Source organism: Lemur catta, chromosome 9, assembly GCF_020740605.2.
Source record: "Lemur catta isolate mLemCat1 chromosome 9, mLemCat1.pri, whole genome shotgun sequence".
Taxonomy (NCBI): Eukaryota; Metazoa; Chordata; class Mammalia; order Primates; family Lemuridae; genus Lemur; species Lemur catta.
The window spans coordinates 66099474-66124480 of record NC_059136.1 but is presented as its reverse complement, the minus strand read 5'-3'; the positions used below and the strand labels follow the sequence as shown (position 1 = coordinate 66124480).

The window sequence follows — 25007 nt, the reverse complement described above, 5'->3', positions numbered from 1 at the left end:
CTGCTTTTTAAAAAGGCAATAGGCCTGGATATATTTCAAGGAATGGTAAATTCCCATGCTTTATAAGCTATTCCAAACCATAGACAGGAAAAAAACAACAAAAAACAGGAGAAACTTTTAACTCATTCAATAAGGCAAGCTTTATACCAATACCCAATATCTAAGCCATACAATAAATAGCACTAAAAGAAAAACATAAGTAAAAAGTCCTTTATAAATTAGGTGGAAAAGTCTTAAATAAATGGTTAGTAAATAGAATAGTAAATGTATTAAAAATATAAAACATAAAGAATAAGTAGAATTTATTCTAAGAATGAAAGTATTATTTAACATTAGAAAAGTTCTAAGTATAATTCCTCAGAAAACCTCTAAATGCAATTTCCTAGACTCATTATCACATCAAATAAAAAGAGTGCAAAAATATTTAAAACATGTTTTTCATAATGTAAATAGAATTATTTTAATTCTAATTATTTCAATAATTATAATTATTATTTTAATAAAACTGCACTTCATCTGAAAAAAATCTAATTGTCTTAATTAATGCCACAACTTAACAAAATCCAATACCCATATGTGAAATTAAAAAATATAAATATTTTATCAAACAAAGGGCAAGAAACACTTTCTTAGCCTGAAAAAGGCTATTTACCATAAATCTATAGCAAGTATTATAATGTTGCAACATTAGAAACATTTCTAATACAATTAGAAATAAGATAAGATTTTATGCTATCACTACTACTATTCAAGCAGAGATTCTAATAATGCAATAAAATAAGGGCTCTAAGCATTATTATTTTCAGACAGCATGATTGCCTACTTAGAAATCCAAAGAAAAATCAACTGAGAAGCTATTACAGCTATGAAGAATATTCAGTAAGAAAATCTTGGCTTAGAAAACAGTATAGCAATGTAGAATACAAAACCACTAAGTAACAATGAACATAATGACTAGAACAATATCTCACATATTAATAATAATTTTCAACGTAGATGGTCTAAACACCCCACTTGAAAGGTTTAGACTGGCAGAATGAATGAAGAAAACACAACCTAAATATCTGTTGCCTTCAAGAGACACACTTAACTCATAAATATTCTTACAGACTCAAGGTAAGGAGATGTAACAAAATATTCCTGGCAAATGGATAACAAAAGCAAGCAGGAGTAGCTATTCTTCTATCAGATAAAACATACTTTAAATCAACAACAGTAAAGAGAGACAAAGAAGGTCATTATTTATGATAAAGGGAAGAAATTAACAAGAAGATATAACAATTCTAAATATATATGTACCTAACACTAGAGCTCTTAGATTCATAAAGCAAATACTGTTAGTCCAAAGGAAAGATGTAGACAGCAATGTAATACTAGTGGGGGACTTCAACACTGTACTGATAGCACTAGACAGATCATTGAGGCAGAAAGTCAAAAAGAAACACTGGACTTAAACAGGAATGTAGAACAAATGGACCTAACAGACATTTATAGAACATTCTACCCCAAATCTGCAGAAAACACATTCTTCTCATCAGCACATAGAACATTTTTCATGATAGACTATATAATATGCCACAAAACAAGTCTCAATAAATTTAAAAACATTGAAATCATATCAAATATATTCTTAGACCACAGCAGAATAAAACTAGAAATAAATTCCAAGAGAAAGTCTCAAAACTATACAAATACATGGAAATTAAACAACCTGTTCCTGAATAATCTTTGGGTCAAGAATGAAATCAAGATAGAAATTTAAAAATTTTTGAAGTGAATGATAACAGTGACACAAGTTATCAAAACATCTGGGATACAATAAAAGCAGTGAGAAGAGAGAAATCTATAGCACTGAACACCTACATCAGAAAGACAGAAAGATCACAAATTGACAGCCTAACATCACACATCAAGGAACTAGGAAAACAAGAAACAAAAAAAAAAAAACAAATCCAAAGCTAGCAGAAGAAAGGAAATAACAAAGATAATAGCAGAACTAAATTAAATTTAAACAAATATAGAATGTATCAATGAAATGAAAAGCTGGTTCTTTGAAAAGATTCTTACAAACTATACTTGCAAACTATACATCCAACAAAGGACTAAGAGCCAGCATTCACAAGGAACTCAAACAAACCAGAAAAAAAAAAAATCAAATAACCCCATTAAAAAGTGGGAAAATGACATAAACAGATATTTTTCAAAAGAAGATATTCAAATGGCCAACAAACATGAAAAAATGCTCCACATCACTGATCATCAGAGAAATGCAAATTAAAACCACAGTGAGATATCGCCTTACCCCAGTCTGAATGGCCATTATTAAAAAGTAAAAAATGATTGGTGTTGGTGAAAAGGGAATGCTTATACACTGTTGGTGGGAATGTAAACTAGTACAATCTCTATGGAAAACAATATGGAGATTTCTCAAAGAATTAAAAGTAGAGCTACCATTTGATTCAGCTATCCCACTACTGGGTATCTACCTAAAAGAAAGGAAGTCATTATATCAAAAAGATACCTGCACTCATATGTTCATCACAGCACAATTCACAATTGCAAAGATATGGAATCAACCTAAATGCCCACCAACAAATGAGAGGATAAACAAAATTGGTGTATATATACCATGGAATACTACTCAGCCATAAAAAGAACAAAAGAAAACAAAATTGTGTATCTTGCAGCAAGATTTATATTTACAACAATTTCAAAATACTTAGAAATGAACTTAAGAAATTTTCAAAACTGTTGAATAAAGCTATAAAACTTGACTAAACAAAGAGCATACCTGAGTAAATGGATAAATATCCTCTGTTCATAAAAGTAAGATTTACTACATTAAATTCATAAATTAGCATCAACTCATCTATAGACTTAATAAAGTGTAACAAAAGTTGTAGGAGGATTTTTCAATAGAGCTTAAGATAATTCTAGATGCCATCTGTAAAAAGTTACCTAGGAGTATAAAACGTTTTGGAAAAAAAAAAAAGAAATGATTCCACCTAATATGAAAACATATTACAAAGCTAGAAAGATTAAATCATTATGACATCATTTTAGAAACAGACATGTAATGGGACAGGAAAAAGTCCTTAAAAAAATACTCATTTATATTTTGGTATTTAGTTTATGTAAAGGAAACTCATTTTATCAGTGAGGGAAAGATAGATAGAGCCTTCAACAAATGGCATGGAGATGATTCACAATCCAAGCAAGAAAAAAATGGGTTTTAAATCATAGCATGTATAAAAATAAATTCCAGATTCATTAAAAGGCTAAATATTGGGAGGAAATATATGGAACTAGTTTTACAATTTTGGTAATGGGAAAGTCCTTACTATATAAGATTTATAAGCTAAAGTTACAAAGGAAAATACAGAAACATTTACTACATTAAAGTTAAAAGCTGCCAAATTGTAAATGATACCATAAGCAAAGTAAAAGTAAAGCAATTCTCTGAAGGAAACAGTGGCATATCTGTATTTATTATTATCTATTTAAAAGGGGAAGATACATATTCACAGTATGCAATTGTTTATAAGGCCATACAAAAGAGACAATACAATTGAAAAAATGGACAAAGAATATGAACAGGCAAAGATTACAAAGAAATACAAATGTCTGTAAAAGCAAATGTAAAGATAATCAGTCTTAACTAGTATTCAGAAAAATGCAAATATTATATAATTTTCTCTCATCAGATTCACAAAATTAAAAAGAGTATTAAAATTTAAAAGATAATATTCAGAATTGAACTAAGTATAGGCAAATTTCACATTCTCTTCATGATAATATAAATTGCTATCACATTTTTGGAAGACAAATTGCAGATTTTATTATTAAAGAAAATTTTTATACAAGTATATGTATGTCTCACACCAGTTTTACTCTGTGGAAGGAGATGGAGAATAAGATTGGAGAAGAGAAGGGAAGAGAGAGAAGAGAAATGTTCATTTTATGTATTAATAGTTCTATATCATTGAATGCTTTATAGTAAGAATATATTCATATATTACTTAAGTATGTATTTTAAAAAGTTTTAGTTAGAACTGGCTACAGAATTAGAAAACACACCCTAGTCTTTAAACCCAAATGTATGCATTAGAGTTCATTTTCATGTCAAATGAGGACACATTTCCCTAGATGTATAGCTTAGATTTCAAATCATGAAAATATAGTCTCATTTTTAAAAAGTCAACACATCACATGGCTTGCTTACAATTTCTCTGCTGCTACTAAAACTTAGTAAACATTTTCCTCTTTCTTTTTTAATGAACATAAATTCAACATCTCTGTTGAGTCCCAGAGACTCCTTGGTTATTTCCACTGCATATGCCTCACTAAATCATACTTTGGTTAATTAAATTTTCTTTGCATCTGCTACAATTCTTTTGGGCCATTAGGTTTAAGGGGAACTATTAAATATATAACTTTATGATGTCAAATTCAAGAGGAAAGTGGGAGATATTGGACTTGGGCAAGATAGGGAACTATTTCTAAGCAAATTAAGAGCCACTATCTACCCATTATTCTTGCTTTTAATAAGCAAATTAAGAAAACTCCACTGTCCATCCATTATACTTTACTTGGCAAAACTCCAAACTAGGCTCAATCTTAATGTTTCCGTGCTCTTTGCCTAAATCTGCATTGCTAAGTCCTAAGAGACAAGTGCCACTAAAACTATAGTCAGTGACCCCAATTGGACCCTCAAAGCTCAGTTTTCCTTTATTTTCTCAAAACTTAATTCTCCTCAAATCCAGACCTCTATGTACTGCCTTGACGTCTATTTCACTAAGAAATTAGATGCTAGCCCAATGGACATCTCTCAGTTTCCCACAGGGAAACCTAGAAGATTACCCTTTCTCCTTCATTCTGGATTGTAAGAGATGTTCCTCTTCACATCTAAGATTCTTAGACTCCACTTTGATCTGGGCTCTAGATCCTACAACACTCACAGAGACCTCACTCTATTAATAAATTCCTCTTTCTTGCTACTTCTACTTCTCTCTTTCTATTGGCTCCTTTCCATTAGTATTTATTTATGTGTAAGTCTTTCTCTTCTTAAACAAATGAAACTCTCTGAAACCCATATCTTCCTTTAGCTTCCATGTTCCTTTTCTTTATTGTCATGCTTCAGAAAAAAAAATTGTCCCTCTTTTATGATGGAACTATTTTTAACTTATTAATGTCAAATATTTACTCATAGTATTTCACACTTCTCTTTCTCCCTATTCAAGGTGGTGATAGTTGCCTCTTTGGTCATTTTCTCAAGAGGATGATTGACCCAGAGAGAAATTAGAAGGTGCTATTGAATCTTCCCCTTAATTCCTTTGTGAAAAAAGATGTTTATGCTATAGACAAAGTTAATGAGAAAGGAGAGAGAAGAATTATCATCCTTGCCCTGTCATTTCCCCTCCCTGTTGAAAGATGTATCTGGGTTGAGGGGAGGAGTGAAGAAGGGTAGGTAATGAAGGTGAAGCCCCACAAATGTAACAGTTCCTCAGTGAGGTCTAGAGATCAAGGGGGCAAAGACAGAATGCACCTTGCTCTTTATGCAGAGCTTTGAGAGAGGCCCAAGAAAGAAAATATATTCCTTGTGTATCTAGCCAGTAAGATCATTGATGTGTGTGTCTAAAGTGTGGCACAGAAGTCAAGTGGTAGCCTGAGGACTTACAAGACCCACAGGCACAAGCAGATGATGTCTAAGAGGCATCCTGTTTGTGTCAATAAGTGAGGACCACCCTCCCTCAACATTCCCAAGTGCCAAAACTCCCCAGAAACTTGACTGGATTTTGAAGATGGGAGGAGCCTCCAAGAAAGCTGAAATGAAGTTTGTGCCTGTCTAACAGAAGGTGGAATTGAAATAGCCTAATTAAATATCTAGACTGAAATTATGTCAAGGTAAACAACAACCTTCATTCTTGGTAAATCCAGTTGATGAATTTTAGACATGACATTATCTGAGTTCTCTATTACAGGTGACTCAGTTGACACCCCTTCCTTTAAACTTTCTCTTTTCCTGGAGTTCATGACACTGAAAACTTCTTATATTTCTACTAAATTTTGGCACTTCCTTAGTCTCTTTTAAGGAGTCTTCTCCTCATTCTTTAATTGATACTACTTATTCATTCATTTAACAAATATTTGTTCAGTGTCCACCATGTACCTGGGACTGTTCTGGGAACTGGGCATACAAAAATGAACAAGGCAGATTTGTCCCCTTCTCCTATAGAGTTTACAGTCTAGTGTAGTTGAGAAACTGAGTCTGGACAAGGACCTGGTGAGTAGGACCCAACATGAACCCAGGCTGTGTTTGGATCACACACTGCCAGCCCATTCCATGTGATTTCATAAAAATATATTAATTCAACAGCTTGCTCTACAGTAATGATTTATACATCTGTAAACCAAGCCAGGTATCTGTCTAGAGCTTTAAACACCTTTTGTCCATCTGCTTCCTGGATCTCTCCTCTTGACTATCCTTTAGCACCTCAAATTCAAGATGTCAAAAATAAGCCTGCTTTGCTTATTTTCTGAATGGCATCTTATTGCCAGGCTAAACACTTGGCTCTTGTTATTTTTTTCTATCCTTTGCCCCCATCCTGTCAGTTCCTAAGTTCTATTGAGATATAGCCTAACTCTCTGTTGAGTTTGCACACTATTAACTATTGCCTGGATTACTGAAAAAGACACCTAACTGGTCTTGTTGCTTTTAATTTTGTCCCACACAAACAATTCTTCACACAGAGTCATTATCTTTTTAAAAAGCAGCTTTTATCAGGACTCTCCCTGCTTAAAACTCCTGGTGATTTCCCCAATATTCTTGAGAAAAAGCCTCCCCATTCATACGGCCTATAAGTTTCTACTTGATCTTATACCCACATACCTTCCCATTCTCATCTCCTACCACCCCACCTTTGCCCTCTCATCCCATTCCTGTACCACAAAACACAATTTCATCATCTAATTTTTTTCAATTTTTTAGTCCACCATGATAGATACCAACCCTCTTGCATCCAGTTCTTCCCATACATTACCCCTTCTCCCAGGAAGTTTACATTGTTGCCAGTTCCTTCCTACTTTCACTTGTAAAACTCCTAATCATCCTTCAAAACTTGGTTGGGACTTTATCTCTTCCCTCGGTAGAAGTCATATCTCTCCAATATGCTACCATAATATGTGGTGCTTTCGCTGTAACATCACTTAATCACATTGTATTGTAATATTTCCTTCTTGTAACCCTCCATACCCAACAGTAAATTCTTCTTTCTTTATTTTAATAGACTTAGGGTGTACAACAAGATTTTTTGTTACGTGAATAAATTTTATAATGCTGAAGTCAGGGCTTTTAGTGTACTTGTCACAACAATAGTGTGCATTGTACTTGATAGGTAGATTTTTATTACTCAACTCCCTCCCACCCTACCCCTTCTTAGTTTTCAAAGTCCATTACATCAATTTATGACTACTTATATCCCTCATTTAGCTCTCACTTATAAGTGAGACCATGTGGCTTTATTTTTGCATTCATGAGATACTTCACTTAGGACAGTGGTCTCTAGTTCCATCCAAGTTGCTGTAAAAGACATTATTTCATTTCTTTTTATGACTGAGTAGCACTCCACAGTATATAGATACCACATTTTCTTTATCCACTCATGAATTGATGGGCACCTAGGTTTATTCCATATCATAGCCACTGTGAACTGTGCTGCAATAAACATTTGAGTGCAGGTGTCTTTTTTATATGACTTATTTTCCTTTGGATACATACCAAGTAATGGGATAACTGGATCAAATGGTAGGTGTACATTGAGTTCTTTGAAAAATCTCTATACTGTTTTCCATAGAGGTTGTACTAGTTTACATTCCCATCAACAGTGTATAAGCATTCCCTTTTTACCAATATCTACTGTTTTTTTGACTTTTTAATAATGGCCACGCTGACAGGGGTAAAGTGGTATTTCATTGTGGGTTTGTTTTGATATTTTTTATTTCAGCATATTACAGGGGTACAAATGTTTAGGTTGTATATATTGCCTTTGCCCTATCCAGGTCAGAGCTTCAAGCATGTTCATCCCCCAGACGGTGCATGCCACACCCATTATTAGGTGTGTATATACCCATCTCCTCCTCCACCCTCCCATCTCCCCGACACCTGATGAATGTTATTACTATATGTGCACTTAAGTGTTGGTCAGTTAATACCAATTTAATGGTGAGTATATGTGGTGCTTGTTTTTCCATTCTTGTGATACTTCACTTAGTAGAATGGGCTCCAACTCTATCCAGGATAATACAAGAGGTGCTATATCACCATTGCTTTTTGTGGCTTAGAACTCCATGGTATACATATACCGCATTTTATTAATCCACTCATTCATTTATGGACACTTGGGTTGTTTCCACATCTTTTCAGTTGTGAATTGTGCTGCTATAAACATTCTAGTGCAGATGTCTTTTTTATAGAATGTCTTTTTTTCCTTTGGGTAGATGCCCAGTAATGAGATTGCTGGGTCAAAAGGTAGTTCTACTTTTAGCTCTTTGAGGTATCTCAATATTACTCTCCACAGAGGTTGTACTAGTTTGCAGTCCCACCAGCAGTGTATGAGAGGTCGTATTTCTCTGCATCCATGCCAATATTTATTGTTTTGGGACTTTTTGACAAAGGCCATTCTCACTGGAGATAAGTGGTATCTCATTGTAGTTTTGATTTTCATTTCCCTGATGATTAGAGATGTTGAGCATTTTTTCATATGTTTGTTAGCCATTAGTCTATCTTCTTTTGAAAAGTTTCTGTTCATATCCTTTGTCCACTTTTTGATAGGGTTGTTTGATTTTTTTCTTCCTGCTTTTCCTGAGTTCTAAATAGATTCTAGTTATCAGCCCTTTATCGGACGTGTAACATGCTAATATTTTCTCCCATTCTGTAGGTTGTCTGTTTGCTCTTGTGATAATTTCCTTGGCTGTGCAGAAGCTTTTTAATTTGATCAGGTCCCATTTATTTATTTTTGTTGTTGCTGTGATTGCCTTTGGGGATCTCTTCATAAATTCTTTGCCTAGGCCAATGTCTATAAGAGTTTTTCCAAAATTTTCTTCTAGAATTTTTTTTTTTTTTTTTTTTTTTTTTTTTTTTTTTTGAGACAGAGTCTCACTTTGTTGCCTGGGCTAGAGTGAGTGCTGTGGTGTCAGCCTAGCTCACAGCAACGTCAAACTCCTGGGCTTAAGTGATCCTACTGCCTCAGCCTCCCGAGTAGCTGGGACTACAGGCATGCACCACCATGCACGGCTAATTTTTTCTATATATATTTTTAGTTGTCCAGATAATTTATTTCTATTTTTAGTAGAGATAGGGTCTCACTCAGGCTGGTCTCGAACTCCTGACCTCGAGCGATCCACCTGCCTCGGCCTCCCAGAAGACTAGGATTACAGGCGTGAGCCACCTCGCCCGGCCTTCTTCTAGAATTTTTATAGTATCATGCCTTAGGTTTAAGTCTGTTATCCACTGTGAGTTGATTTTTGTGAGAGGTGAAAGGTGTGGATCCTGTTTCAGTCTTCCACATGTGGCTATGCAGTTTTCCCGGCACTATTTATTGAATAAAGAATATTTTCCCATTATATGTTTTTATCTGCTTTGTCAAAGATTAGATAGCTATATGAGGCTGGTTTTATATCTGGGTTCTCAGTTCTGTTCCAATGGTCTATGTCTCTGTTCTTGTGCCAGTACCATGATGTTTTACTTGCTATAGCCTTGTAGTATAGCTTGAAGTCTGATAAATTGATGCAAACCCACAGCCAACATCATACTGAATGGGAAAAATTGAAAGCATTTCTACTTAGAACTGGAACCAGACAAGGTTGCCATCTATTACCACTTCTAATGAACATAATACTGGAAGTCCTAGCCAGAGCAATCAGACAAGAGAAGGAAATCAAGGGCATCCAAATGGGGGCAGAAGAGGTCAAACTATGACTCTTTGCTGACGATATGATCTTATATGTAGAAAACCCCAAAGATTCTGCCATGAGACTACTGGAATTGATAAACAAATTCAGCAAAGTCTCAGGTCACAAAATCAATGTACAGAAATCAGTTGCATTCCTATATGCCAACAATAGTCAAACTGAGAACCAAGGACTCAATACCCTTCACAATAGCAACAAAGAAAATAAAATACCTAGAAATATATTTAACTAAGGAGGTAAAAGACCTCTACAGGAAGAACTACAAAACACTGAGGAAGGAAATAGCAGAGGATATAAACAGGAGGAAAACAATACCATGCTCATGGGTCGGCAGAATCAACATTTTTAAAATGTTTATACTACCCAAAGTGATATACAGATTCAAAGCAATTCCTATTAAAATACCAACATCATTTTTCACAGATCTAGAAAAAATAATTCTACAGTTCATATGGAACCAGAGAAGACCCTATATAGCAAAAACAATCATTGTGGTTTTAATTTGCATTTCCCTGATGAATAGTGATGTCAAGCCTTTTTTCATGTTTCTTGGCCATTTGTTTATCTTCTTTTGAAAAAAAAATCTGTTCTTTTCTTTCACTTACTTTTTGATGGGATTATTTGAGGTTTTTCCTTGGGATTTGTTTGAGTTCGGACATTTTTTTTAATGGGATTTTTTTTATTATGGTTTTAAGCTCTCTCTCTACTTATTATTGGTAAGTTCAGGATTTCTGTTTTTTCCTGACTCAAGCTTAAGAAGTTCTGTGTTTCCAAAAATGTGTTCATTTCCTCAAGATTTTCTAGTTTGTGTGCATAGAAGTTTTCATAGTAGTCTTGGGTGATATTTTATATTTTTGTGGAACAGTAAGCTCTTGAGGGCTAAGAGTCTCTATTATTTTCATCATTGCCCCACATCTATTAGATGCTTGGTATATATTTTTTAATAAATACAGATTTTGTATTTACTTACTGGGACTTTAAATAAATGCATGTGTACTGTAGAATTTCCAGATGGACATAAAACAACAAACATTTATAGTAGATTAAAAAGGCTTTTGAGTTTTTCATTTGCCTAAATGCTATCTGAGATGCTGAGAAGTCCTGGGTAGTGACCTCTGTTATTTGGCAGATAGAAAACTGTCCCCTAGATTTCTCTCCAAGGAAGATTTACTATGAAGCTAATGGAGCTGATGTTGCAGGGCCCCATCAATTACAGGCTTTGCCAAAGTCCCAGAGGAGACCTAGCAATGTGCTCACAATCCTATGATCTTGTAACTCTAACTGGAATTCTCTCTTTCACTCCTTCTTTTTTGTCATTTTTTTCTGATATCTGATTATGCTGGAGTAGCTGCAGGCATTTTTGAAAACGCTGCAGGCATTTTTGAAAACTGGTCAAGGTGGAGCTGAAATCTGAATATATTTAGTTTGGATTTAGTGGGATACATTGGTTTAGTTTGCAGTTATTTCTGTGTAGGTAAGTTGTTGCTAAATAATTAATAAAAATATTACATTATTTTTCTAGATTTTCTGATATGTGTTGTTTTTGTCAGCTTTTAAAAGATTATAATTTTTAATGAATTCTTTTCTTACCACTAATAAATAATCACTTTTATGCTTAATGTTTTAATTGTTATTTTGTTATTTATAATTGTTATTTTTCTTAAAGTGTCCATTTCCAAATCATATAAGCTTTAGGCCCCAGATAATCTAGATGTTTCTTCAGTTTTCTTGGGTATGAAGAAAGCTAATGTCAGGGCAAGAGAAAATGGACTGTGGGCTCTATCCCAATCTGTTTTCTACTTATTTTCTGACAAGGTCCAGTTAAGAAGATGAGTCACAGAGTCACATTGAGTTGGCAGGGACATGAGGTTCCTGAAGAGAGGTCCTAGTTTTCATCAGGACCATGTTAACCAATTTATTATAGTCTCTAATTTCTTCTTCACCGTGGTCCACCCCATCCAACCCACTAAGGAATTTTAAAATGATACAGCATCTCCAGGAAACAATGCATTTGTAAAATACCATAGAAATTATGACATCTTTGTTTTCCACCAATTTTTTTTATCTGCCTGTTATCAGCACTATTACTGGGGATAGTCCCCTCCATCAAGAAGACAGTGGTCTAATAAAGATACAGGTAGGAAAATAAGAAGGAACCATAGTCTCAAACACACACAGTTGATTACTCAGATATATGTCTCCACAGTGGTCTTACATTTCACACTTATTCAACAAATGCTAGTGGAATCCAACTCTGTGCATAGAATTGCATCTCTAAATAGGAGGCTGATTAATAAAGCACTCAACTATGACCTTTGCCGAAATAGTTTCTGATTTAAACTGTAACCAAGAGATACCAGTGAACCGCCAGTTGACAGTTTTCAGGCAAATCTCACCATGGCTAATCGAAAGCAAAGAAATGAATTTCAGCTTCTGCCAAAGAACTTTAGCAGTAGCAGTGTTTAAATACGTCAACATGTGTAAAACAATCTAATGTTGAAAATATTCTGCTTCTGCTTCGTAATCAAAGAAAATTAAAAAAAAATTCTCAGAGGAAATGGAAAATTATGAGCTTGTCTGCCAGCTTCACTAAGGCATAAATCTCTTAGCTGCCAACTAGACAATTGGCTAGTTCATGTTATTACATAGCAACACTACTGTTCTCAACAGTGAATGACTAATCAGCAAGGGATAGGGAATAATGTCCTTTGTTTTCAGGAAATCTCAGGGAAGTAAAGAAAATATGCTCTCTCCCAGCTGCAATTACCATGTATAATAGGCAAAACTTTCTTCTCTCTCTTGCATGATTCTCCTTCTGATGGAGAGCAATGTTTTATAAGGAGAAGGAAACAAAATTAAGCCTCTGCAGCACAAGTACCATTTATCGAGGATCTACTATTTCCGTGTATTATCATGTTTAATTCTCACAAGAACCCTGCAAAATAAATATCATTATCACCATTTTACAAATGAGAACTCAGCTTCAAAGAAGTTAAGTAACATGTCCAAGGCACCTTATAAGTGGTTGAGTCAGAATTTAGACTCAAGTCTTACTGTACCAAGTCATACTCTCTCCTGCAATGTAAAGGTATTTAATTCCTCATGTACAGGCTTGGGCTTATTTAGACTTTATAGAAGGCCAGTCCACGGGCTTAGGAAAAATGTGGGCAGAGCTGGTCAGCATGACTGGGTGGCTGACTCTGATCACCATGGGGCAAAAAGTGTGTACACTGCAGAGAGTTGGCTTCTGCTTCTGCCAAAAAGCAATGTCTAGAAAGGATGGCTGGGGGGTATTAGTTGGTTGCTCTGGAAAATATGGGAGAATTGGGAAGAATGGCTTTTTCCCCTCCATATCTCACATACCCACTGAAAGAAGTAACTCTTCTAAAGTCATCACATAAGTATACATAATACCATGCAAAAAATCTGGCTAGATAGATAAAATCCATCCACATCCTTCATAGAATTAGAGGCATGCCCTTCCTTGTTTCAATCCTTGGCTCTCTTTTGGCCACAGGATAAATCCAAACTCTTGAGAATAATTCATCTTCAGACAACTACTTCTCACCCCAATCTATGTGCCTTCTATACACAAGGAGCAATTCAATGTTTTCAAACCTTCTTTGTACTTTCTTATTTATCTGTGCGTTTGTTCACTTTATTCCATACACTAGAAATGCCTCCTGCATTTACTTCTCTGTTTAAAACTTTTTTGGTTCCTCAAGACACAGCTCAGTGAATTTATTTCTGAAGAATCTCTTAACCCTTTGAGGCAAAATTAATTTTTCCAGCCTCTGAGCTGCTGCAATGATATGTATGTACCATTTTTAGAGTACTAATAATATTATAACATGATTATTTAACTGTTTACATGTCTTAATCCCCTGCTGAATTATAACTATTTCTTATTCATCTCTCTCTCTAGGTTTACCAAATAAATGGGTAATGTCCTGATTTGCTAGGTTTTGCTCTTTCTTCTATTTTATTTAAGTTAAAGTCCTATCCTATATTTGTCTCCTTTTTTTTCTTGGTGATGTAAACTCAGTCTTTGATTCCAGTGAAATGTATAATTATATTCTAGAAGCCAAAAGAGAAGAAGGAACAGAAGTAGAAGGGGTGTTATAGAACTAGTAAAAGGAGGCAGAGCTGAGGAAAATTTTTACCAGGCTTTCTGCAATGAGATTCATCTGTTTTTGAACAAGTGCTTTTTTTTTTTTTACCTTCTTTGTCAGAATGCAGTTAGACATGTCACATATGAAATGTTCCCAGGGTAGGATGAATAGAAATCAGGACAAAAAGGTCCTTTTCTAAATTGTCCAATATTCTTTAGAGATACCTTTGTTCGACCGAGGTCAGGGCTAAACAGAGATTGATGTATTGCTCATTGAACTGAGTGCAGCATGGTCCAGTTGAAAGCTTGAAGGTTTGCAGCTTGAAGTCCAGAGGTTTCTCACTAGCTTTGCGGTTTATTCTCAGTGCACCTTGAACAGGTTATGTAACTCCTCCACACCTCATCCCACTAACCTCCAACATAAGAATGACACCACCTCCAAATACAATAAAATATATCAATGTCTGGTTCAGAGCAAGGGCTCATTAATGATACTTCTCTTCCTCTGGAAAATACCAATGGCATATTTTTACGTTAAGAATTAAGTATATCCAGCAATTTCCTCAAAGCTGTAATGGATGCAGTTGGAAATTTTCTTAGTTCCTTCACTCCTTAGTCTGTGAAATACTATAGAATGTTGTTATCTGGCTATAATAAAAGTGAGATGGAATTAGTTATCCCTGATGGAAAAGTTAGCAAAGTACTAAGCTGAAATTCCTTTCAATGATCTGCCTGGATCCATAGAAAGAAAAGAAAGATCCATTTCTTGCATCTTGGGAAGAAATGTTTTCAGAGAGAAAACTGTATTTATTTTTCATGCTGATGGTATGAATATGCTCAATGTACGAACTAAAACATTCTTATTTTGCTATAAACCATAATATGCATTTTTCTTAAAATTTGCCCAATTGGAAGCTTTCAAACAATATTTGGTGGTTTTCTCTTTTGCCTTTCAAAATAATAAATAAATAAGACTGGACTTTTCAATTTCTTTTTATTTTATTTTATTTTATTTATTTATTTTTTTTGAGACAGAGTCTCGCTTTGTTGCCCAGGCTGGAATGAGTGCCTTGGTGTCAGCCTAGCTCACAGCAACCTCAGACTCCTCGGCTTAAGGGATCCTACTGCCTCTGCCTCCCAAGTAGCTGGGACTACAGGCATGCACCGCTATGCCCAGCTAATTTTTTCTATATAGATTTTTAGTTGGCCATATAATTTCTTTCTATATTTTTTAGTAGAGACGGGGTCTCGCTCTTGCTCAGGCTGGTCTCGAACTCCTGACCTCGAGCAATCCACCTGCCTCGGCCTCCCAGAGTGCTAGGATTACAGGCGTGAGCCACCACACCTGGCCGACTTTTCAATTTTTATATAGTAAATGTCACTGCTGAATGGCAATATATTAGAATTTATCCCAGAAAAGTGCTAGTGATGGTATAATCTGAGTACTATCTCTCTATATATAGTATTTTATTAAGGTAACATGAGCACAGTATGATATTACTTGGTTTCCCCTGCAATTCTGAAAGGTTAATTGAATTGTTGAACAATATTTTAATTTATTCTAATTTGCCTCATTGGAATTCATCCTCCTAATAGTTTTGAATATCTTAGCATGCATTAAAGTCTATAAAAGTAAAGGCTTTTTTTTAACCCAAATATTCACTTGTGGCCACATTTTAAACTTGAATCCCATTGTTAGCCAAATGTCAAACACTTTAAAAACCTTTGCATTAAAGGTCATTTTTTCTGATAGCTGAATTCATCTTATTTACATTATGTCCTAGAAAATACTTGGTTGTTCAAAAAGTCTTACTCCTATCTTTTAGGCACTATAGTGCTTTTATGGATGTGGAAACGTTGCCAAATCAATTCTTAGTATTTTATTCTTATAAGGGCAAATCAGACCTCATTTTGCATCCTAAGAAGAAAATTTGCTGAACCATGGTGTGAAATCAGAAGACCATGTGTTAAAGTAGCTTGCTCCTGTATGAGCAAATGGCGTGCTGCCCCCACCATAGGACATTTTCATTACTTCTCATTCACTACAGATGCCATGATTTTCCTACCAGTTGTACAGATCATTTTAAGTAAAGAGATAGAGCATCTCATTTTCAGAATGAGATGTTTTAAAACATTTTATGCAATTATGCCAGAGCTAAGTGAACAAAGTGAAGGTCCCAGTGATGAAAGCAGAGAAAAGAAATTCACTCATGAGATCTAAAGTCAAATCCATGTCACCCATCAGAGAGTATCCTTTTTCTGTCTTTTAGAATTACATATATGAGACATTTGCCACCAAAATATATTTTTAAAGTGTTAAAAATCATGATTCTAAAAGACTATTCAACCCTTTAATTAATGAGGAAACCAATAAGATGACAGGATTGGTTCAAAAAACATTTAAAATGCTAGGATATATATAGGAGATTTAATAAGGAAATGTTAGGATAAGATTGCTGATTCCAAATTTTTTAAAAAATCAGAAGGCTCCATTACAGTCCAACAGATCATAAGTCTTTTGTATTATTTATTTCACTAAAAAATTATTTTCATCTTTACTGGACAAAAATCTGTCAGTTAAGTAACTTCATTAAGTCTGGGATTTCTAGTTAATAACCAACAATTAGATGAACTAAGTATATTCCTCTAGACAATCTTTGAATGGTCTTTTCTCCCATATAATATTTGAAAAACATACCCCAACTTTATGTCTTTTTTTCAAGTTTTTGACAATTCCTCTGACAAAAAATAATAAAGTATGTAGTAAATGCTTCTCAAAAGTTTTAAAGTATCACTGGTATACCAATCTATACTTCACTAACGCATTATTATGAGAACTGAATCTTTGGCTTGTTCTTATGTATAAACCAATTATAGAAATCCTGCTCAACATTATATTAGCATATATGAAAGTTGAGTTGCAAGTATGCAGTGGACATTAGAGTTACATTTTATAGATACATTGTACTGTTTTCATATTTTGAAGCCACTACATTGTTTTCAGGACATGCATTTCTATATCCTTTGAAGAGTGCAGAGGACATAGACACTGTTTATACTGAGTGTCTGATAGATAAAATGACCATACTCTATTCTGCATAGACCTACCCAGAATTACATTTTCTTTATTTTAGGGAATCATTTTTTATAATGCACATGTCCATATGCCACTGCCTAAATATCAAAGTCCTTCATGTTGGTCCTGAAAATGTGTGGTCACGCAACACACATGCCTGGTTTGGGCACATGTCAAGGTTAGTCAGAGCCTGCTGGATGAGGACACAGGCTCTGAAGTCTGATTCACTGCTTTGAGTCCTGATTCAAAGGCTCGGAGCAAGTTAATCAACCCCTCATGCGTCTCTGCTCATTTCTAAAAGGGGTCAATAAAATTACCTTCCACACAGGGGCCTTGTGAGGACTAAATGAATAAATTTTAGTCACTTACTTAGGACATTCACTGTCACATATTGAGTAGTGCACAATAATTGTGTGATAAATATTTACATTATGTAAATAAATATAAATATCATTGTATTTACAATAATAAGACGTCTGCTCTTTTTGGTTAGCTCCACCTCATCATCCTCTACTCTGTGTTTCCTTTTTTTTTTTTTTTTTTTTGTCAGTTTTATCTCTCCTCCAAACTGGAAAGTTCTCTCAATCTGAGCCATCTGTCAATGCTCTACCACAATCTCCAATATCTCTAACTCTCAATGATCTCCTCTTCCCAAGAGCCATACATTTATTTACACACTATTACCTTGCAACATTTGCTGCTAGTTCATGTATCCAGTTATTTCTGCTATTAGACATGGCATATTGACATCTTGAGGACAGTGTGACTTCAAGTGTGTACTAATTTCATAGGGGAATCTTCCACCTAGGAAAACAGGTTCGGGTCTAAATGTTCCAGGCTTAAAAGCAATTAGGATGACTGGAATGAAAGGCAGACACAGTGCTGTGAAGTCAAACCTCTCCTTCCAACTATTCTGACTGTGTGTGTGTGTGTTTCATTCTCTTGCCTCTCTGCCTACCCATCTCTGTGTGTGGTGTGTGGTGCCTGTTGGTTTACATGGAAACCCATGCTCATGTGGCTGCTCTCTGCGTTTGGTTTTGCTCTAAATCTAATGTCCAGAGAGCAGTAGAAGAAAGCACAGATTTATAAGAGTATGGGAAGAGATAATGAAGCAGGATGTACATATGTTGTTTCCATCTTCAAGACAATCTTTTGATGTCTACTGTGCACCAAACAACACTGGGCACCAGTGGTGTGCAAGACATCGTCCCTTCTCTCAAACTGTTTATAGCTTTGTGAGTGTAACAATAATTTTATTCATTTGGATTTTTGCATCTCTATAATCATTTTAATGATCTGTATCAATGTTAAATATAAGACTAGGAAGATGCACATTCAAGCTCAAAGGGATCCTTTGTTTGGTTCTTTGCCTATTTCTACTCCTTTGAGCTTTCTCTTCCACAGTCACCTTCTGAGGGAAGAGAGAGGAGTTCACATAAATTCTTTGCAGCCACTGTCAGCAGAGCTCACACCACAAACTACAAAGCACTTGTTCTGTGTGCTGGGCTCTTCCCCAAATAGGTTCTGTTGCTGCTGCTGCTGGTGTCACAGTTGAAGCTGTGTCTGCCCCTGCATTTTTGCCATGATCTTCTGTAGACGGTGACATTGTGTGTAGACTGGCCAACGGTCCCAGTTTGCCTGGGATGCTCTGGGTTTTAAGCACTGAAAGTCCTGTATCCCAGGAAATTCTGAACTCCCAGATAAACTGGGACAGTTGGTCACTAGGACATTTATGCATCAGCTGGACATTCTTCCTGACAGTGCATTAGAGATTGTGCATCTACCAACTTCTATGCCAGGCACTAAAGTCTACTATCTGCTTCTGCCTTCACAGCACTTCATAGCACATATGGGTCAATTTCTCCTGCTAGAATTCCGTATCACTCACCACCAGTTTCCTGAAGGGATGAGGTAGGTACCCACCAAGTACAGTGTAATGGTTCTTCTATTCTTCTCCTCCATGACAGCTTTAAGTTCTGTTATTACTTCCTTCCTCTTGCCTCTTCCCCTCAATAGCTTCAGCCCCTCTTCTATTCTCCTATCCTACCCTCCCCTCATGCCCATTCGTTTTGCCTTTTGAGAAGAATCAACCATGAGCTATCCAAAAGTTTGCATAGTTAAACATAGAGCACTAGTATCTTCTTACTACTTCTGAACCAAGATTCTTATCTCAATGTCTTCTTCTACCTATATAAGAAAAATAGACCCACCAAGGATGCTTTATTTAAACATCTGAGGCTGGAATCAAGGTCAGTTTTTCCTTGGCCAGACAGACCATGTGTTCTTCATTTGGTTTTACCAAATGCTAAATCTGAATATAAAAATCACAACCACTCTTAAGAGTCTTAAGAGTTAAATTATAAGAGAAGTTGAAGAACACCCCTAGCTAAAAAACAATTATTTCTCGTTTGAGCAATATAAGAAAAATCATACAGTCACAAAGTTCTCCAAATCTCTCTTTCAGAATAAGAGCCAAAATATACATCTGATTCCCCAAAACACATTTCTGAAAGTTCTAAGATACTGAACATATGAATTGGTAATGAACCCTGCAAGATTCATAATTATAACTTTGCTATCGTGGCACAACAATATGCTCAAAAGCAATGTTTGAATACTCTTTGAACATAATTGATAGCTAAGCATATGCATTTTAGTGGTGGGTGAGAAGAATCACACATAAAAGTTTGTATCTTGATATAATTGGAGGGGGCTACATGAAGAGGTAAAATGACTGTTTTACAGGAGAAAGATGCCATTATCTTGTGTACCATAGATCTGTCATAGAACTACTCTACTAAAACCCCTCAGGAGTTTCCCATTGCTCATCACGTAAAGGCCCAAATTCCCAAATGGCCTAAAGAGCTCTACATGACCATCCTGGTGGCTCTTACCCGGGGAGATTATTTCCCCCTCGCCCCCACCAGGGGACATTTAGCAATATCTGGAGACATTTTTGCTGTCACACCTGAAGGGGGAGGGACGCTAGTGGCAGCAAGTGGGTAGAGGCCAGAGATGCTGCTAAAATTGTGCCCAGGACAGCTCCCTACAACGACAAACCATCTGGCGAGCCCTGACTGAGAAAGGTGGTCTTACTAATAGCCTAACAGAGGAAAATAAACCATCAAACAGAAAGTAAGAGAAATAAACCCACAACAAAACCACCCTTAGTTTAATTAAAACCCATGGGGCCTAACTGGCTCCCTCTGAGTTCTTGCCCAGCCTTGAGAGCGTCCCGAGTGGACAGCAGGGCTGCGAGCTGTCGCTGCTTCCTCAGCAAGGGCCGGTACCGGGCGCCTCTCGCTGTCAGGAAGCAAGAAGAAACTGATTCTGCTATGGATCTGCTACGTGAGGGACAGAAAAAGCCAACACAGCAGCTTCACAGCCGCTTTTGTTCCCAGTCGCCTGAAGCGCGGATAAAAAGCCATTTCCACGCTTTAAAAGCAACAACCTACCGACGTTTCTACCCTCCCTCTGCGTGTCGTGGTCACCCACTCTCTCTCGCTGTCTGTCTCTCTGTCTCTCTATTTCTATCTACCTGTTTCTTTCTTTCTCAGGAAAATAAATAAACTTTTACTTTTGTGTGTCCTAATCACTGTCTGAGAATTCTTTCTCCCCCTGGGTGTGAGCTTCACAGCCTAGCACTGACCCCGGCGCGCGGTACCTCCTGGTTCCTTCTCACCGCCCTCGCGCGCCCCTGGGCGGTCTCGGTAACCCGGGCTCCGCCCGTCTGCGAATGGCTCCTGCACGCCCCGCACTGCGGGTTTGCCGTGCTGTTCCTGCTGCCAAAATCCTCTCCCCCAGACCCCTCTCTCTCGGCCTCATTAGCTCTCCTTTCTTGAGCTCTCAGCGACAAAAGTAATTTTTCAAAGGGCCGCACCCCGTTAGAACAGATACCCTTGTTAGACGGTCCTTGACATCCTGCACTTTCCCTTTGGAGCGCGTATCGCAGTTTATAGTGACGGGCAGGCACCGTCACGGGCGTCCCCCAGGGACAGTGCCGCCCCGTTCCAGACCGCTGCAATACAGCCACTATCGCAATGGAGCAAATCACACGATGTTTTTGGTTTCCCAGTGCATATAAGAGTTAGGTTTACACTACATTGTAGCCTACTAAGTGGGAAATGGCATTATGTCTTAAAAAGATGTATGTTACTTATTTTAAAAATACTTTATAAGTCAAAAAAAATGCTAGCAATTAGATGAGCCCTCAGTAGGTCCTCTTTTTGCTGGTGGAAGGTGTTGCCTCAATGTTGACGGCTGCTGACTGAGAGGGTGATGGTTGCTGCAGGCTGGGGTGGCTGTGGAAATTTCTTGAAATAAGGAACAATGAAGTTTGCTGCATCGATTGGCTCTTCCTCTTATGAAAGGTTTCTCTGTAGTATGCGATTCTGTTTGATAGCATTTTACCCACAAGTACATCGTTCAGAATTGGAATCAATCCTCTCAAACTCTGCCACTGCTTTGTCCATTAAGTTTATATCATATTTTAAGTCCTTTGTTGTTATTTTAACAATATTCACAGCATCTTCACCAGGAGCAAATTCCATTTCAAGAAACCACTTCCTTTGCTCATCCATAAGAAGCAACTCCTCATCCATTCAAGTTTTATCATGAGATTGCAACAATTCAGTCTCATCTTCAGGCACAACCTCTATTAATAATTCTAGTTCTCTTGTTATTTCCACCACTTCTGCAGTAACTTCCTCCACTTATGTGTTGAACCCCTCAAAGTCATCCATGAGGGCTGGAATTTACTTCTTCCAAACTCCTGTTAATATAGATATTTGGACCTCCTCCCATGAATCACAACTTTTCTTCATGGCAACTAGAATGGTGAATCATTTCCCGAAGGTTTTTCTCTGAGCATTAGATCTCAACAATGGGCTTAAAATATTCAGTAAATCATGCTCTAAGGAGAGATATGCTGTTATCTAGGCTTTGTTGTCCCATTTATGGAGCACAGGCAGAGTAGATTTAGCACAATTCTTAGGGACCCTAGGATTCTCAGAATGGTAAGTGAGCATTGGCTTCAACTTAAAGTCACCAGCTGCACTAGCCTCTAACAAGAGAGTCAGCCTGTCCTTTAAGACTTTGAAACTATGCGTTGACTTCCCCTCTCTAGTTATGAAAATTCTAGATGGCATCTCCTTTCAATACAGTGTAAGGCTATTTCATCTGCTTTGAAAATCTATTGTTTAGGGTAGCCACTTTCATCAATTATCTTAGCCAGATCTTCTGAATAATTTGCTGCAGCTTTTACACCAGCACTTGTTGCTTCACCTTGCACTTTTAGTAAAAGGTAAAGATTTATACAACCTGAAGAGAAACCAAGAGTATCATCTTGCACTTTCATGCTATGGAGATGGCTTCTTTCCTTAAACCTCACAAACCAAGCTCTGCTAGCTTCAAACTTTTCTTCTGCAGCTTCATCACCTCTTTCATCCTTCATAAAATTAAAGAGAGTTAGAGCCTTGCTCTGGATTAGTCTTTGGCTTAAGAAATGTTGTGGCTGATTTTATCTTCTATCCAGACCACTCAAAACTTTCTCCATATCAGAGATAAGGCTGTTTTGCTTTCTGATCATTCATGTATTCACTGGAGTAGCACTTTCAATTTCCTTCAAGACCTTTTCCTTTGCATGCACAACTTGGCTAACTTTTTCATACAAGAGGTCTATCTTTCAGCCTATATTGGCTTTCGACATGCCTTCCTCACTAAGCTTAATCATTTCTAGCTTTTGATTTAAAGTGAGACATGTGCAGCATTTCCTTTCCCTTGAACACTTAGAGGCCATTATAGTGTTATTAGTTGGCCTAATTTTAATGTTATTGTGTATCAGGGAACAGAGAGACTTGAAAAGAAGGAAAGAGAATGGGGAACAGCCTGGTCAGTGGAACAATCAGAACACATACATTTATAGGTGGGGTTCACTTTCTTATGTGGATGTGCTTCATGGTGCCCCCAAATAATTACAATAGTAACATCCATGGTCACTAGTCACAGATCACCATAACAGATTGAATACTAATGAAAAAGTTTGAAATATTGTGAGGATTACCAAAATTTGACAGAGACACAAAGTGTGTACACCGTGTTGCAAAAATGTCCCCAATAGACTTACTCGATGCATGGTTGACACAAATCTACGATTTGAAAAAAAAAAAAAAGGAAGCAATATCTGCAAAGTGCAATAATATGAGGTATTCCTGTAAATCACTATTTCTCAGTCGAAATAATGCTATCATGCTCAGGGGACCTAAAAATAGTTTCTGGGTGACATAGTTGGCCAACAAAGTAGGGAAAACCTGAAATAATATTTCAGAATAGAACAAGATCAATGAACAGAGTTAGAGTTGAAATCTGTCACAAGACCATTTGGAACCAGGTCCTCTCTATAGCACTTGACACTCATCCATTGCTTTCTTGTGGTGTCTGTTTCAGGCACAGTATGGATGCTCATTAAGGAAGGGAGTGCAACATACGATCCTTGTTTTCCATTGTGTGAATCTGTAATGTGTAGAATTGCTAGTATATTCTGCAGCTATTCACACTGAAAATTTTGATTACCCTTAAGGTATAAAACAGACCACTATAAGAAGGTTTTCACCTGGACATAGTAACCCTTAATAATTGTCCTAATAAATTTCAAAAGAAGTTCAATTCTGTAACACATAGGAGGGAAGAAAGGCTTGCATTAACCAGGGAAGGAAAGCAATTTCTTTCTTAGCTTCCTCATTCATTCAATGTGTATTTACTGAGCATTTATTATAGGCCAAGTACTTTGGTAAACTCTGGGGATAAATCAGTGAATACGTTAGAGGTGTCCCAACGTATGAGGCTTTCATCTTATAAAGACAATAAAAATCAGTAGCAATATCAAAAGAAATAATCCTAACTGATCCAATGGATCTGCTCAAAAAGGGCTGTGGGTTTTTCTAGGGAGTGTTTATCTTCTATAATAGGAAGACACAGTAACTCATTCTTTTAACAATATTTATTTAGTGTCTGCTGAGCCCTAGCACTGTGTTTTGTTCTGTCTATTTAATGGTCAGAAAAGTGCATGTGGCCCCTGCCTTTAGGAAAGTGAATCAAATGAATCCTAATCATCCCTACATTGGCAGAGCTGCTGCGTTATTGATGAATATGTTGCCTTCCATTTCGGTAAGAACTGCGATGAGTAGTTGCTGAGCATGGCATTCCTCTCAATGAGATGATATAATAAAAATCATGATAGGAGGATGAAATGCCAGTGGCCTTAATTTCCCACAGACACACCACAGCCGCATGCACACGCTTTAGGCAGATATCATGCAGATGTGAACCCACAGCAGGAGGATTTGGAAGTTCTGTGTGGATGGGAAGGAAAGAGAGATAATTGTTTCCCCACTCTTGAGTATTGCCCTTGGGTAGCCTCAAACCCAGCCTCCGGGCTAGAGTTGGGCAGGCAAGGCCATGCCACGTCCACTGCAGGTGCAAAACCCATTGTGTTGGCCTCAGCGCAGCCTTCAGAAGGCTAAAAGTAAAAAATTCAGGCACGGACACCATGGAGTCCAGAGTAATGATTCTTTTCAAATTTGGCCTGTTTCAAGAGGGTAATGCAGGAATTACAAGCTTCCTGTGTCTCCGGTCAGTCCTTGTGTCCTTCCCTTTACTCCTGCTGTGTTAATGGCCCCTCTTGTGCGACACCCCGTGACTACCTTTCATCTTATGTTGACAATTTCTGTTCAAGTGTCAGTGTCATCTGCAAAATTATTATATCTAAAATGCATATAACATGTACCACCTGCCAGGCACTTTCGTAAGTCCTTTATGTCCTTTAATCGTGACAAAAACTCTGTGAGAAAAGTA

The 25007-nt window shown here is 36.8% G+C and overlaps 1 pseudogene; it reads right to left on the bottom strand.

The window, feature by feature from the left end:
• Nucleotides 1-21347: 21347 nt before the first annotated feature.
• On the bottom strand, nt 21348-22953 carry LOC123644407 (annotated as a pseudogene).
• Nucleotides 22954-25007: the final 2054 nt, after the last annotated feature.